We start from the raw sequence: 17,833 nt of genomic DNA on the forward strand, positions 1-17,833 counted from the left end.
TTCTAAGAAGGTATAAGCTCCATAGCATAGGCCACATCCTACATGAATGAGTTAAGTAGATAAAATATATGGATGCTCAATTGGTGTATAGATATCAGATAATTCATCCATAACCTATATCTCTGCAGATACAGGTTTTGGCTGAAAGACAGTTATTATTAATGTCTGATATATAGAGCTTGTAGCTAGGAATAGTCCTGTTAGAATTCATAAAGTTAAGCAGATTCCTAAAGAGGTGTTAAAATATCATCAGGATGAGATGCTTGGGGCTGATAAATAAATTTGTAATCTGGATTAGTGGATAGGATTGTTGGATGTTGGTCATTAATGTACATAGAGTTGAAATACAATGGTGATTTTAGTTCACTGGTCAGGGGTAAAGTCCATGCGACGGGGTATCTGGGTGGCTCAGTTAGTTAAACATTGGAGTCTTGATTTTTGGCTCTGGTTATGATCTCAGGGTTGTGGTCTTGAGCCTCATGTGAGGCTCGGTTTACAAATGTGTCTGTTTGAAATTCTCTCTTTTTCTTTGACCCTCCTGCTGCTCGTTTGCACTCTCCCTCTATCTCTCAAATCTTTTTTTTTTTTTTTAAGAGATAGATGCAGAGAGAGCACAAGAAGGGGAAGGGTCAGAGTGAGAAGTAGACTCCCTCACTGAGCAGGGAGCCTGATGGGCTCAATCACAGGACCTGAAGATCATGACCTAAGCTGAAGGCAGACACTTAATCACCTGAGCCACCCAGGCACCCCTCAAAGAAATCTTTAGAAAGAAATGTGAGAATAATAATGACCTATATTGTGTTTTAAGTACTACTTTTGTGATTAGTTTTGCAGGTTTTTGTTGTTGTTTTGTTTTTAAACCTTCTATTTATGGTGGGTTAGGGTTGTTTAAATGCTGGAATCAGCTGTGGTAATGTAAGAAATCTTGGTGGATCTTTACCAGGTTTAATTTTTTTTTTTTTAAGACTTAATTGAGGGATGGATTTTGGTGGTTTTTGATTATACAAGGTTTTGGCCACTGAGCAATATCCTAAGGATTGGGTTTCTAATATAATTATCTTAGAGATATTTCTTTCAGGACTCTTGCTGAAAGTTATGGTAGTTTCAGGTCTTAAACATAACATCCACCTCATTTTTTTTTTTTTTTTTAAGATTAATTGGTTAGAGGACTGAGTAATCTATGATACCAGGAATTCTAAGGTTGTTTTGTTCTGGTTTGGTTTGTTTGTTTTGGTGAAGAGGCTATAGAGATTTCCTCATTATATAGATGTGCTTTTAGACTACTGAGTTGTAATTGGTTGTTTGTTGCTGATTGGCATTATGGTCATTCTACAGGTTACTCATAGAAATTAGGTATAGGTTTAGGATTAATATGATGAGAAAAGAGGAAAAGATATAATTTAATTTCTGATGAAAAAGGTCTAATTGGTTTGGAGAGTCTTATTTGGAAGTGGGAAATGGATTTTGGTAATATACTTTCTAGTCAAGTTAAGTCTAGTAGGTCTAGTAGTAATGAAAAATTTATTTAAAAAATAAATTAAAAAATTTTTAATTTAAATTCAATTAACCAACATACAGTACATCATTAGCTTCAGATATAGTGTTCAGTAATTTATCAGTTGCATATAAGAGCCAGACTTGACAATAAATTTCATTAATGGTGAGAAGCAGTGTATATGAGTTGGAAAATATCTGAGAAGATTTGAGAATTGGGATTAGCATGAAGGATGATCAAATCTTAGTGTTTGTGTTGTAAAGTTCAGTTAAAGTGCCAGAATAAAACCCAAGGTAATCATGGCAATGGCTGTTAATTTTAGATAGGAAGGCATAATTATCGGTGAGATAGTTGGGGTAGTCTTAGAAATTAAGAATCTGGCCAAGATACTCCCCATTAAAAGACATTTAATAGAATTGATTAAGAATGGGTTGTTTTCACTAATTACAATTAAAGTAGAAAAATGGGTCTGTCCTAGGAGTGAAGAAAATAATTTGGGTGCTGTAGACAGCTGTTAGAGAAGTGGTAATGAGTAATTAGTAGGGCTCATGTGTGTTGGTATACAATGTGTTGTGGTTTTAATAATTAAGACTTGGGAATAAAAACTTGTGAGGGAGGGTATTCCTATTAATGCTAAGCTGCCACTGGTGAGTGAGACTGTGGTGAAAGGTAATGCTTTAAATAGTTCTATTTTTCAGATGTCTTATTTACCATTTTGATTATAAATAATGTATCTGTAACATATAAACAGTATAGTTTTAAGGAATACAGATAGTTTTAAGGAATACAGATGTGGAGAAATGTTAAATGTGGTTGATTAATACTAGCAGTTACTATTAGGTTTAGATGGCTTGAAGTGGAAAAAGCGACAATTTTTAAAATATCATTTTGGTAAGACCCAAGATTGCTGTACATAACGTAGTGATACCTCCTAGTAAGAGTTGTTACTGTTTGAGTAGTTTCATTTTCTATTAGTGAATGGAAATGGATTAGTAGAAAGACCCCTACTACAACTATGGTACTTGAATGGGTATAGGGTCTTCTATGCCTAGTGAAGTCCTGGGTGAATGTCAAATTAGGCAGATTTGCCAGTTGTGGCTGAAAGTAGTCTGATTAATGGAGAATTAATATGATTGAAGTTGAGTACAGAAATTTGAGTGTAAAGAGCCAGGGAACCCATGTTCTTTATACAGTGAATCCACTCCCTCCTACGTGGTTTATAGAATTGCGTGAAGATTAGGTGCCCGGGTGGCTCAGTGGGTTAAAGCCTCTGCTTTCGGCTCAGGTCATGGTCTCAGGTTCTGGGATTGAGCTCCACATTGGGCTTTCTGCTCAGCAGGGAGCCTGTTTCCCTCTCTCTCTCTGCCTGCCTCTCAGCCTACTTGTGATCTCTCTCTCTCTCTGTCAAATAAATAAAATCTAAAAAAAAAAAAGTTTGCTTGGAGGTAAAGGATGTATACTCTAGAAACTACAGAACACTTGAGAAAAAAATTGAGGAAGTAGGTTGATGGACGTTGGGCAGTGTTTGTGCTGTGGTGAGGGCTGTGAATCGTGTAAGACTGATGAATCACAGACCTGTACTCCTGAAGCAAATAATACATTATATTTTAGTAAAAAAAAATTTTTTTAAATGCACATTTAGGGGCCCCTGCCTGGCTCAGTTGGTAGAGCATGCAACTCTTGATCTTGGGTTTCTGAGTTTGAGCACCACAACTGAGTACAGAGATTACTTAAAATTAAACAAATAAAAAAAATCTTTAAAAAATGCAGAAAAATAGGGGCACCTGGGTGGCTCAGTGGGTTAAAGCCTCTGCCGTCAGCTCAGGTCATGATCCCAGGGTCCTGGGATTGAGCCCCGCATTGGGCTCTCTGCTCAGCAAGGAGCCTGCCTCCCTTCCTCTCTCTCTGCCTGCCTCTCTGCCTACTTGTGATCTCTTTCTGTCAAATAAATAAATAAAATTGTTTAAAAAAATGCAGAAAAATAAAACCTTCTGCACAGCAAAGGAAACAATCAACAAAAAACTAAAAAGCAACCTACAGAATAGAGGAAGATATTTGCAAATGATATTACAGATAAAGAGCTGGTATCCAAGATTTGTAAAGAATGTCTCAAACTCAACACCCAAAAAACAAGTAATCCAGTCAAGACATGGGCAGAAGACCTGAACAGACACTTCTCCAGAGAAGGAATATAAACGCTAACAGACACATGGAAAAATGCTCCACATCACTTGCCATCAGCAACATAACAATGAGATACCACCTTACACCAGTTAGAATGGCAAAAATTAATAAGATTAAAAAAAATGTTGGTGAGTATATGGAGAAAGGGGAACCCTCTTACACTTTTGGTGTGAATGCAAGCTGGTACAGCCACTCTGGGAAACAGTTTGGAGGTTCCTCAAGATGTTAATAGTGGAGATACCCTATGACCCAGCAATTGCACTACTGGGTATTTACCCCAAAGATACAGATGTAGTGAAAAGAAAGGGCACATGTACCCAATGTTCATAATAGCAATGTTTACAATAGCCAAACTGGAAGGAGCCATGATGTCCTTCAATAGATGAATGGATAAAGAAGTTGTAGTTCATATATACAATGGAGTATTACTCAGTCATCAGAAAGGATGAATATCTACCATTTACATCAACATGGATGGGACTGGAGGGTATTCTGCTGAGTGAAATAAGTTAATCAGAGAAAGACAGTTATATGAATTCACTCATATGAGGAACATAAGGAATAGTGCGGAGGACAATAGGGGAAGGGAGGGAAAACTGAATGGGAAGAAATCAGGGAGGCAGAAAAACCAGATGGGACTCTTGACTCCAGGATATAAGCTGAGTGTTGCAGAAAAGGGGATGGATGGGAGGATGGGATAGCTGGGTGATGGGCATTAAGGAGGGCATGTGATGTGATTAGCACTTGGTGTTATATACCATTATGAATTATTGGACATTATATGAAAATTGAATTGAATTTAAATTTAAAAATGTAACAAGGTGGGAAAAAAAGAATTGCTTAGAGGGTCACAGTGTTGAATCTGCTTGTCTGTGTCATTGCCCAGTGAGTAGAAAAGGTGGGATTCCTATTCCCTCTCATCCAATGAATAGTTGAAGAAGGTTGTTGGTGGTAACTAAAATTAGTACAGTAATAAGGAATATAAGTACTTGAAAAATTGGTTAATGTTGGGATCTGAGTTATATCATACTTATTCTGTAATTGATCATGTAATGAAAAGTGCTACTGGTATAAATATTATTGAGAAATAGTCTAATCTAAAACTAAGGGATAAATTTAGGATTTGAATGGTAATTCAGTATTAGTTTAAAACAATTCTCTTGGCCCAAATAAACGAATATTGTGTGGGGATCAGACTGGGTGAGAAGGGATAAGAGAGGATATTTTTTACACAGTGAGGATATAAATCACTTTTGTAGATGTTAGAGGTGTTTAGTATAATTGGTAAGGTTACCATAAATACTAATTAGTATGGAAGTAGTGAACAGATTTATAACTTTTATTTGGAGTTGTACCAATTTTTTGGTTCCTAAGATAAATGGTTGGTTCTATCCTTCTACAAGTTCCAAAAAAGCCATATTATATATGGAAGAATGAACTAGTAGTTTTTGCATACTTTCTTGATGAATAAGAAGTTGAGTTTCTATTACATTCACATTCAGTTTTTAGACTATATTTACAGTAGATGGGGCCCTGAAATAATTTGGGGATTAAGTATTATATTAGGGATATTTACATGAAAGTAAGATTTCATTTGAGCTGTAGGTTTCTTACTTTCCCTACTCAGGACATGATTTCCATAGCTCTGAGTTTCCAAACAGAAGTCTATTTCCTCAAGTAGGTAACAGTGCAATAAACTATTATTAGATTATTTATTGAAAGATAAAGTTTCTCTGTAAATATTTATCCTAACATTTAAAGAATAGCTAGTCATGTAGACAGGAGGAGGAGAGGTTTATCAAGTCTTCTAGCTAAAGTGCTTTTACAATTACTATAGGCGTATTTTTTAGTATCTAAAAAATTTTAATTTTTCTGTGTTTCAGACATAGGAGGAGCCCTGTCATTCCCTTTCTTACAGATTGAGTTTAGAGTGGATGTTTTCCCAAATGATTCACTGCTTCATAGTTGTTGATTGTGTTTGTGTGTCTGGTCAACAGTCTCTTTTTCTATAGCTGTAATGATTCATAGCCAATTTCACTTTTCCCTCTTTGATAACATTTCCCAAATCCCCATTTCAACAAACTTAAAGCGCGTTTAAAGCATTCTGGTCTTCATGTTAGAGTTGATCCTTGAATGTTGTACGTTTGACTTTTGTACACCTTCTACTCTTTATTGAAGCTTTTTTTGGTTCCAATCTGGCTTTATATTGGTTCATGTTAGATGGCACTAACTATGGAATCCATTTTTTAGTTTTGGTGGTGTTGATTAAATTTTATTGATTATTGCATCTTGCTTTTATTTTATTAAAATGAGAGGAAAATGTAAGAGATAATCTAACAGCTAATACTGATGAAGTAGGATTGAAATACAGAGTGAAGACATATGTAATGATGAATGTGTTCATTTTTAGCCTCTGTTATAAAGAAACATAAAATTGAAAAAAAACGATTTGAAATGCAGGCTATTTATCATGAAAGACCTATGCCAGAGAATGGTAGGGATCGCATTTTGCACTTTATTCCATATGGCACAGAGTTCTTCCTCCCTACCTCTTTTTTTTTTTTTTAAGATTTTATTTATTTGACAGAGGTCACAAGTAGGCAGAGAGGCAGGCAGAGAGGAGGAAGCAGGCGGGATCCCCGCTGAGCAGAGAGCCCGATGCGGGACTCGATCCCAGGACCCTGAGATCATGACCTGAGCCGAAGGCAGTGGCTCAACCCACTGAGCCACCAGGCGCCCCTCCTCCCTACCTCTTAACCATGCAGTTTCTTTGGACGTTAGCACTTTTGGTTTGTGCATTTTCAGTAAAAAACATCTAGAGTGGACTTCAGCTCTTAATGTTTATTGAATTTAGTGGAGTGTTGCCCAGTAATCTTTGTATAAAGCAAAACCTTAGAATTGTGTAGAACAACTCAGTGGGTATTAAGCAACAATTATGTGTCCCAAACCCTGATCTCTAGGCTCCCAAGTATGAATAGGAAGGTTAGGTGTGACCAGGCAGTTTACTGGTCAATTTAGATTAAGGATCTCTCTCTTTCAAAGCCATCATTTAAGTGCTTCTTGTAATCAACCATTCCACACTAGCCTTTCATTTTCTCTGGTGAGGATGCTACAATAAGAACAAAATATTTTCTGTAGTGAAACAAATGCTATCATTTTCTACTAAAATCTTTCCATAGGACTTGGGGTTGGAGGTGGGGGAGGGGAACCACTATAAATATTTTTACCAACCCAACAAATTAACTTAATTGGCCACTATAAATTTTATCAAAATGACAAAAGATTATTAAAAAAAAAGTTCAGGGCATATGCAAAATTATGAAGTAACAAATTATCGAAAATCTCACAGATTTCAATATCCTTCCAGATATCTCCTTGTATGTATGTGTGTAGAAACAGATATGTATATCGGTAGAGAATAATTTATTTATCCTAGACAGATAGAGATCAGATGAGACTGGGCACATTCAGGGGGGTATGGCCGTAAATGAGGGAGAAGGAAGGAGGAGTCATGTGAGCATGATGGGGAGAGGGGAGGAGGGATAAAGAGGGAACATGTGATCATAAGGAAGGAGGGGAGAGGAAGGGAGGGAAAGGGAGGGAGAGAGAGGGTACATGTGAGCCTGGTGGGAGAGGGGAGAGGGAGAAAGAGAGTGAGAGAATCTCTAGCAGACCCTGCACTGAGCGTGGAGCCTGACGTGGGGGTCATTCTCAAGACCGGGAGATTATGACCTGAGCCAAAATCAAAAATCTGATGCTTAACCCATTGAGTCACCCAGGCACCCCCGAAATAGAAAATTTTAATTAAATTTGTTTACTTGAATTTTGCTAAGAAAAATAACATTTTCAATGTAAAAACTAGTAAAACTTACATGTTTTCCTTCAAAAAAAAAAGAGTAAGTTTTCTAAATGAATGAGAAACAAATATTAATTGGTTAGTATCACTGTGATTTTTTTTTTCAATTACCATCTTTCAATTTTAAGTAACATTAATGTATTCCCTAGTCTGAAGGAAAGGTGATTAGCATTCTTAACCTTTTCCCTACTTCCCCACCCCATATCTTTCAGTATTTGTTAGTTATAATATTTTAAACTGTTAGAGTTTATGAAATTTACCATCTTTTCTGCAAACACAATTCCCCAGATGTTCAGTCATAGCAAAACAGTTAGTAGATTTAATGTGCACCGCCAGTCCTTTTATGATGCATTTTCTTTCTTCATTATTGATCTCCTGGTTTGCTGCATTTTATCAAGCTTTATCCCCTAGAATTCATGGATACTACATTTCTAGAGTTCTAGCGTGTTTGATATGTCTCTCTGCTATCTTTGTATTTGTCAAGTTGAATGGGTAGAATATTCCTGAGTGAGACTATTTTCTCCTTTGAGAAGTTTATGTCCATAACTTTCTTATCTTATATCCTGGAATGTGGCTGTAGAGAAACCTGAGACGAATCTGATTTCTTTCTTTCTAGTGATGTGCTTTCCTTGACTGCGTACTTAAGGAATCTTGTCCTTTATTCCTGAAGTTTGATAATTTCCCCAGCATATATCCGTGTTGCTCGTTACCAAGATATGTATATATAATATACAGAAACTTTTCTATTGTATCACAAACTCTTTTGATATGTTTACTATTTCATTTTAGGGGAAATTATCCTGCAAAATATACAAACATATAAATGGTCTCCCCATTTATATTCTCTTTAATTTCTTCAAACTGTGTTTTTTTTCCCTGCATATACTATGTTCATCACAGCCTTTTATCTGTAACATTGATTACATTTCACATATTCTAGTCTTTAAAAAAAATTTTTCTGATTTATTCTGTAATAGAGTTAATCGAACATCCTTAGCTTTCTAATCTTTTTAGTGTAATTCTGTCATAAGTCATCTTTGTTTTCTTAAATTTTGTAAATCTTTTTTTGAAATCATATTTTTAATTCTAGAATTTTAAGCCCTTGCCATACTTTTTTCTTGGGTTATGTCTTTCCTCCAAATTGAGCCGTCCATCTGTGTGTATGTATTTAATATTTCCCTTGCTCCTCTCTTTCCTTATCTCTTTTTCTCTACTTTTCCTCATTCTTGCTTTCTTTTTCTCCTCTTTTCTTCCCCCCAGCCCCATCCAAACCTCATTTTTCATCTCTACATCCAGATCTTGTATGGTTGTCATGTTCTATCTTGTTAAACTTTACCAACAGCATCTCCAGATCCTGTTTTTCCTGATAGTCTGACTAAATTTTCCTTAATTGCTTTTTTTCCCCCTTTTTCTTTTTTTTTCTTTTTTTTTTTTTTAAAGATTTTTATTTATTTATTTGACAGACAGAGATCCCAAGTAGGCAGAGAGGCAGGCAGAGAGAGAGGAGGAAGCAGGCTCCCTGCTGAGCAGAGAGCCCGATGTGGGGCTTGATCCCAGGACCCTGAGATCATGACCTGAGCTGAAGGCAGAGGCTTAAACCACTGAGCCACCCAGGCGCCCCTTTCCCCCTTTTTCTAAGGATCAATTTATCTTCAGCTCTTTGAGTGATGTCTCTGTCCCCATTTTACACAAAAGAGAAAAAAAAAAAAACCCTCATTGGATTCCACATAGCTAATACTACTTTTGCTAATTAGGATTTTACCTACTTTCCTCAAATATTGTGCATGTTTCTCTTCAAACTGAAGATAAGTTGAAAGCAAAAACAGGGACCTTCTTAAGGGCTATCAAGCTAGAAAAGTATGAACAATTTTTCCAAAGTTACCAAGTCACTGTGGCAGCTGGATAATGAGGAGGTGTAAAGCCATGCTTTCTTACACACATCTAAACAAAATATTTGTTGCTATCACATTAATTACACACTTGTATCCTTCAAGGAACAAAGATGTCAGGAGACCATATTTGAATTAGTAATGACCATTCACAATACACTTGAACCCTTCTTTATAAAGTTAACTACATATTTAGACATCAGATACAATTCCTTCCATTTCTACAACCAAAAGTCAGTTTTCTTCTGTGGGCTATTAGTTCTGGCACAGTCAGTGCTGCTGATTTGACACAATTGCTTGCCTTTCCTCTCCCTAAGAGCTAATTGATTAGTTGTCAGTATGATCTATTTTCTGTTACTTTTCTAAATTATCTTAGAAATAGCTTTTGCCAAATATTTAGGCATTGCAGAATTTACTCTATTTACAGAGATAGTTTCTTAACAGTAAAATGCCTGAATCAGCAAACCAAATACTAAGCCCTTTTTATTAGATGTACTTGAAAAATCTAATGTCTATCTATAGTCAGACTTAAGCAGTTAGCTCAGTTAAAAAATAAACACCTGAACGTAAAGGTTGGAAACTAAAACTGAATCTAGAAATTAAGTAACTTGTGATGTTTATGGAATCTCTTCTCCCATTCCTAGAGGAATGCTCTTGTACTTGGAATTTTTTATTTTTATTATTTTTTAAATTAATTACTTTTTGTTAACATACAATGTATTATTTGCCCCAGGGGTACAGGTCTGTGAATCATCAGGCTTACACATTTCACAGCTCTCACCATATCACATACCCTCCCCAATGTCCATAACCCAACCACCCTCTTCATACCCCTCCCTCCCAGCAACCCTCAGTTTGTTTTGTGAGGTTAAGAATCTCTTATGGTTTGTCTTCCTTCTGGTCCCATCTTGTTTCATTTTTTCCCTGTCTCCCAAGCCCCCACTCTGCCTCTCAAATTCCTCATATCAGGGAGAGCCTATGATAATTGTCTTTCTCTGATTGAATTATTTTGCTCAGCATAATACCCTCTAGTTCCACCACTTCTTGGAATTTTTAAAAAATGGCATTTCAACTTGCACAGAATTGTAATCAAAGTAATTCTAAAAAAATTTTCAGTAGAAAAAAATGGCACAAAAATGTTCATGTTTATTGCTTTATTAGTGAAATTAATAAATGACAAAATTATATATACTAAAGCAGCTTGTTAAATAGAGCAGCAACTTTTTGGGGGGCATAGAAGCAATTTTAACATTACAAACATTTTTTTAATAAAACCATATATTTTAAGACTGCTTGCTGCATTTGGAAATAGGGGAACTTTTTCCACATTCGCTCTGAGAGCCTGTTGAAATCTAATTCATATTGAGTACTTGTCATCCTTCATATTGCCCTAAACTAGTAGAGATATATTCCCAGTCACAGTGCAGCTTACACTTAACACACTCCAAAATTGAATCTTTATTCATTGCTTAGTAGGATTACTTATAAATGCAGAGGGCTCTCAGTCATTTTATGGAGACCTAAAGAAGAAACTATGCATCCAATGGAATTAAGCAAAATGCATATTGGCAAGAAAATTAAAAGAATTAAACAGAACATGGATAGAATATTTTATTAATGCTCTGCATACACTGGGTTCAGGTCATTTTATAAATGACACACTTAATGAACAACAGTACATAAGTATCTGGAAATAGAATAATTGTCTGCTTGAACATGGCTTTCTTTGGTACACATCCATATCTTTGGGCTAAAAAGTACAATTTTCTAGGCAAAGCTGGATTTCATAGTGAAAGCAATATCTTGATCATTGAGTGCATGAGATGTCGCATTCTATGCATGAAATTCTGAGTCTGTTGAAGGTCAAGACTTGACTCTGGCCTAAGTTTGAGCAGTCAGTCTTGAACTGACTTGCATGTGCTGTGGTCTTCCTTTAGTGGCTAAGGTGTTGTGTAACTTTCTTTTTTACTTACAAACCAGGAAAAAAAAAATAAGGCTTTTTAACCAATCTACATTCTTAAAGGCACAAATGGAATGAGTATTTTTATTTGTTTATTTAGCGTATGTTTATTTTGATATCTTCTAAGTACTTTGCTGGGGACTAGGGACACACACATGAAGATTTGTCCTCAAGTTGCTCACAGTCTACAGGGATACCCAAGTTACAGATTGCAAATGGTGTGATAAAAGCAAACTTAAGAAGTCAAACTCTCTCTCTTCGCAGATGACATGATTCTTTATATGGAAAACCCAAAAGACCCCACCCCCAAACTACTAGAACTCATACAGCAATTCAGCAACGTGTCAGGATACAAAGTCAATGTGCAGAAATCAGTGGCTTTCTTATATACTAACAATGAAAATACAGAAAGGGAAATTAGAGAATCGATTCCATTTACTATAGCACCAAGAACAATAAGATACCTGGGAATAAACCTAACCAAAGAGGTAAAGGATCTGTACTTGAGGAACTACAGAACACTCATGAAAGAAATTGAAGAAGACACAAAAAGATGGAAGACCATTCCATGCTCTTGGATCGGAAGAATAAACATTGTTAAAATGTCTATACTGCCTAGAGCAATCTATACTTTTAATGCCATTCCGATCAAAATTCCACCAGTATTCTTCAAAGAACTGGAGCAAATAATCCAGAAATTTGTATGGAATCAGAAGAGACCCCGAATCGCTAAGGAAATGTTGAAAAACAAAAATAAAACTGGGGGCATCACGTTACCTGATTTCAAGCTTTATTACAAAGCTGTGATCACCAAGACAGCATGGTACTGGCATAAAAACAGACACATAGACCAGTGGAACAGAGTAGAGAGCCCAGATATGGACCCTCAATTCTATGGTCAATTAATCTTCGACAAAACAGGAAAAAATATACAGTGGAAAAAAGACAGTCTCTTCAATAAATGGTGCTGGGAAAACTGGACAGCTATATGTAGAAGAATGAAACTCGACCATTCTCTTACACCGTACACAAAGATAAATTCAAAATGGATAAAAGACCTCAGTGTGAGACAGGAGAACATAGGCAGTAATCTCTTCGATATCAGCCACAGCAACTTCTTTCAAGACATGTCTCCAAAGGCAAAGGAAACAAAAGCGAAAATAAACTTTTGGGACTTCATCAAGATCAAAAGTTTCTGCACAGCAAAGGAAACAGTCAAAAAAACAAAGAGGCAACCCACAGAATGGGAGAAGATATTTGCAAATGACAGTACAGACAAAAAGTTGATATCCAGGATCTATAATGAACTCCTCAAACTCAACACACACAAAACAGGCAATCATATAAAAAAAATGGGCAGAAGATATGAACAGAGACTTCTCCAATGACGACATACAAATGTCTATCAGACACATGAAAAAATGTTCATCATCACTAGCCCTCAGGGAGATTAAAACCACATTGAGATATCACCTTACACCAGTTAGAATGGCCAAAATTAACAAGACAGGAAAAAACATGTGTTGGAGGGGATGTGGAGAAAGGGGAACCCTCTTACACTGTTGGTGGGAATGCAGATTGGTGCAGCCTCTTTGGAGAACAGTGTGGAGATTCCTCAAGAAATTAAAAATAGAACTTCCCTATGACCCTGCAATTGCACTACTGGGCATTTACCCCAAAGATACAGATGTAGTGAAAAGAAGGGTCATCTGTACCCCAATGTTTATAGCAGCAATGGCCACGGTCGCCAAACTATGGAAAGAACCAAGATGCCCTTCAACGGACGAATGGATAAGGAAAATGTGGTCCATATACACTTTGGAGTATTCTGCTTCCATCAGAAAGGATGAATACCCAACTTTTGTAGCAACATGGATGGGACTGGAAGAGATTATGCTGAGTGAAATAAGTCAAGCAGAGAGAGTCAATTATCATATGGTTTCACTTATTTGTGGAGCATAACAAATAGCATGGAGGACATGGGAAGTTAGAGAGGAGAAGGGAGTTGGGGGAAATTGGAAGGGGAGGTGAATCATGAGAGACTATGGACTCTGAAAAACAATCTGAGGGGTTTGAAATGGCGGGGGAGGTGGGAGGATGGGGGAACCAGGTGGTGGGTATTTTTGAGGGCATGGATTGCATGGAACACTGGGTGGGGTGAAAAAATAATGAATACTGTTATGCTGAAAATAAATAAATTTAATTAAAAAAAAAAAAGCAAACTTAAGACCTATGAGAACAAAAAAGGAAGAGCATGGAACCAGCTTCAACTTGGACTGCTGATCTGGTCTGCTTAGTTGAGGCTAAACGATTATGCGGCAATTTGACTTTATTTTTCTACTCTTGTTTCTTGACTACTACTTTGTTTAACCCCACTTTTGTGGAAGAGCCCCATCAAGTCTATGTTGAATTTACTAGGGAATATAAGACTGCATACCCTACACAGATAAAATGTGCTATATGAGGAGACCAATAATATGAGTCATAAGAATGCATGTGAAGTGTTTGGACCTGGCCCAGTTCTGATGGAGATGTTCCATTCTTTTTTCTATTTATTTTACTAGGTTATCAGAATGGTATATTTGACTGAATTCATATTTTCAGTTAAACAGAAGGTAGTTTAGTCTCAAGGCTAACTGAATAACCATATTAAATTTGCCTTTTTCTCAGTACCAAAGATTCTACAAACTAGACAAAATATAAGGTAATTCTTCTTAAGCACTGGCCAGTAAGACATATGGAAATGCGATCTTTGAGAGAAGACAGGTACTGAAGGAGAACACAGCATTTGCTTGTGTTCTGCCTGGGGACATTTCTACACCTGCACTGTCCAATAGGTCACCCATCAGCCACATGTGGTAATTAAAGAAAATAAAATCTATAAATCCAGTTCTTCAGTCAAGAAAGTTACACTTCTAGTGCCTAATAGCCACAAATGACTAGTGGTTTCCATATTAGACAGTGTAGGTGTAGAACCTCACCATCACAAAGTTCTATCAAGCAGTGCTTTTCTAGTCATTGGTACAGGGAATTGGAATCTAAGCAGAACACAGGATGCCCTTGGAATCAAATTTCAAGGACGCAGAGTTCTAGGAGAACAGCAGCTTGTGTTTGTGGGGCCTTGTGCAAAGAAGAGAACTATGTAGACAGACCCTCAGGGCTCTGCGTGGTGGAGAACTGCTTGAACAAGGAGCTGTGCTGAGCATAGAAGGGGAAAGATACGGTGAAGAGTGGTGCATATCTGAAATCTGAACAAAAACACCAGATTCTTTTGGTGCCGGGAGACCTTAGAGCTGGTCTCAGCCAGAGTGATCTTGTTGAGAATCTCAGACATTCAATTCTGGCTGAAGAGAGTCTCCACTTGAAGAATAAGGACGACAGCCTAAAGTAGGGTCTGTGCTTTCATGATACAAGGACAAAATTTAATATAAACCCATTTACCAAAGAATAAAAAAGCCTGGCATACTACACTCTTTAGGTGTGAAGGGCAGTGGTATTTACCACTCAATTTGAACAGCATCAAAATATAAGATGAATATAATACATATGTGCATTATATAATCGAGTAAACAAAGTACTGACAATTATAGAACCTAGAAGGCAGCTTACGGATTTTCATTGTACAGTTTTGTCAAGTTTGTATATGTTTGCAAATTTCTGTAATAAAAACCAAAGGACAGCCCTGAAAGAACAGGAAAGATTTGCTAACACTACAACTGTATCAGACTAAAGCACAATATACTTTATTTTTTATTATTTTATTTTATTTGTTTTTGAGAGGTACAGGGAAGAGGGAGACAGGGAGGGAGAGTGAGAATCTTCAGCAGGCTCCACACCCAGCATGGAGCCCTATGAGGGGCTCAGTCTCACAACCCTGAGATCATGACCTGATCTGAAATCAGGAGTTAGACCCTTAATTAACCAAATGAACCACCCAGGCACCACTAAAGTATGATATCCTTTAAATAGAGACACTATAATCCAGATTCCCTCAATGTATTATTCATATTATTAAAGTATACAATAAGAATATGAAGCAGGAAAATAGGACACAAACTATGACAAGAAGAAATGGTCATCAGTGTAAATAGACCAGCTGGAGAAATTAGAAGAGTAGGAATTTAAAACATCTTTTGTAAGTGTGTTTCAAGGAATTCAGAGGAAAAAAAAAACTAGAAAAGATGTCCATCAATAGTGGAATGAATAAACAAGTTGTGGTATGTTAATGAAATACTACACATACAACAGAAATATGAGCTACTGATAAGCATAATACCACAGGTAAATTTCAAAACCATATTGAAGGAATGAGTCCTTCAAAAAGCAGTATATAATGTATGACTCCATTTGTACTAAATTCATGGACAGGCAAACTAAGCCATTGTGAAACGTATCAAAACAATGCTTCTCTTTGGAGGGTGGACACTGACAGGAAGGGGCTATGATGAAGCTTTCTGGGATGCTGCAAATATTCTAGATCTTCAGTGCAACATTATTGGTTATGTAGTTTCACCCATTAGTTAACAATCAAATTGTGTATTTAGTATCAGATTGTCTCTCTTTCTCTCTCTCTCTCTCTACACACACACACATAGACACACACACACCCCTTATCCTTGTAATATATGCATGTACACTCTCAAATAGAAAATTGACTTGATTTATTAAGTTGTTTTCAACATTCACATTCAAACTCTGATATTTCACTTGTTTAATTGTTCCAGTCAAATGTTATATTATAACTGACAAAATGATCTATGTGAGGATATTCTTATTAGTCAGCATAACAGTAATGTTACTCTGCTTTTACTGTGGAAAGTACTAATAATGTTAAATGCATTATCTCACTTAATCCCTCATGACAACTATATAAAATTCTCATTTTACAGATTCAGAGACTGAGGTAGAGCTAAACTATGTTTCTCAACATCTCACATCTGAGAAGCCATGAAGCCAAAGTAAAATTCCAAATTTTCTGATCTTTAGACTTATACCCTTAATGGAATAATTTCACACTTTATAGAGGGTTATGTTTAGCTCTCTACTAAGGTTAAGTTTATTTTAAGGTATGGAATTAAATGAGGACTTTATATTCATGTAAGGAGACTAGATTATTCAAGCAGATTTCACATCACATTCATTTCCTACCTGCTGAAGGCTCCAGGTGACTTCCTTCTTTGACATCTATATAGCAGGACTACAACTAGTATTAAACTGAGAGAAGATAGCACAATAATTCAATTGAAGATTTATTATAGCGATACCAGTGATGTGATAAAACATCAGTATTAACAGTAGGCTTTTAGGTGAAGGTGAGTATGCACATTTACTTGGAGGCTATTTTTCTGTTCCTATGAGTTATCTCAAAGTAATAGGATCTGTACATCTTGTTCAACCAGATGAAATTATTAGTCAAATTGTTATCTTATTTTTCAGGTTAATTAGGGGTCAATTTTCTTTCAGTATTGCAAAATTTGAAAAGATAAGTTCTGTACTATGGCTCTGATTATAAATCTCTTCTCCATTTTTCTCTAAAAAGTTATTGTACTTATAATTGGAGTATTTTTGGTTAAAGAATGAGTCTGTTTCTTCTAGATGATGGAAAGTAGACATTTGTAATGACACGCTTCAAGCTCTTTGAGATTTAGTTCATCTAGAAAAAGTTTTAAGAACACGATACAGCTGGTGTTAAGCATTCTAGTATCTCCTTTTTACCCCGCTAGTCCGCAATGTTGGTGTATACAAAGTAGCTAAATATTCACTTAAAAAACAAATAAGTGAAGCAGAGAGAGTCAATTATCATATGGTTTCATTTACTTGCGGAGCATAAGGAATAACACAGAGGACAGTGGGAGATGGAGAGGAGAAGTGAGTTGAGGGAAATCAGAGGGGAAGACGAACCATGAGAGTCTGTGGACTGTGAGAAACAAACTGAGGGTTTTGGAGGAGAGAGGGGTGAGGGGTTGGGTGATCTTGGCGGTGGGTATTAAGGAGGGCACGTATTGCATGGAGCACTGGGTGTGGTGCATGAACAATGAATTTTTGAATCCTGAAAAAAAATTTTTTTTAAATTGCTTTACATTAAAAAAATGTTTATGCTAGAGAAGCATCTTTAAATAGTAGGAAGATTTTGAGAATTTATCTCAAGAAAACCTGTTTCTAAATCTCGTTATTTCCTTTACTGATGTTACCTTGGGAAAATTTTTCCCCTTTTAGAGCCTATTTCCTAATTTGAAAAATGGGGAACCAACATTATAGGGTGTCGTGAGAACTCAGTCAAAGGACAACACAGTTGATGGTGAAGCATTTGTTACCGTAAGTTAAAATATGGTATGATATTGTATTCCCACTAAGAAAGCAGAGGGAATATCATGTCTAGGGATATAAAGTTCACCCTAGAAACACAGAAAATAAACATGTTATAATTTGTACCCCAAAATCTAATGTCA

This window comes from Neovison vison, chromosome 7, assembly GCF_020171115.1.
Source record: "Neovison vison isolate M4711 chromosome 7, ASM_NN_V1, whole genome shotgun sequence".
Classification (NCBI taxonomy): Eukaryota; Metazoa; Chordata; class Mammalia; order Carnivora; family Mustelidae; genus Neogale; species Neogale vison.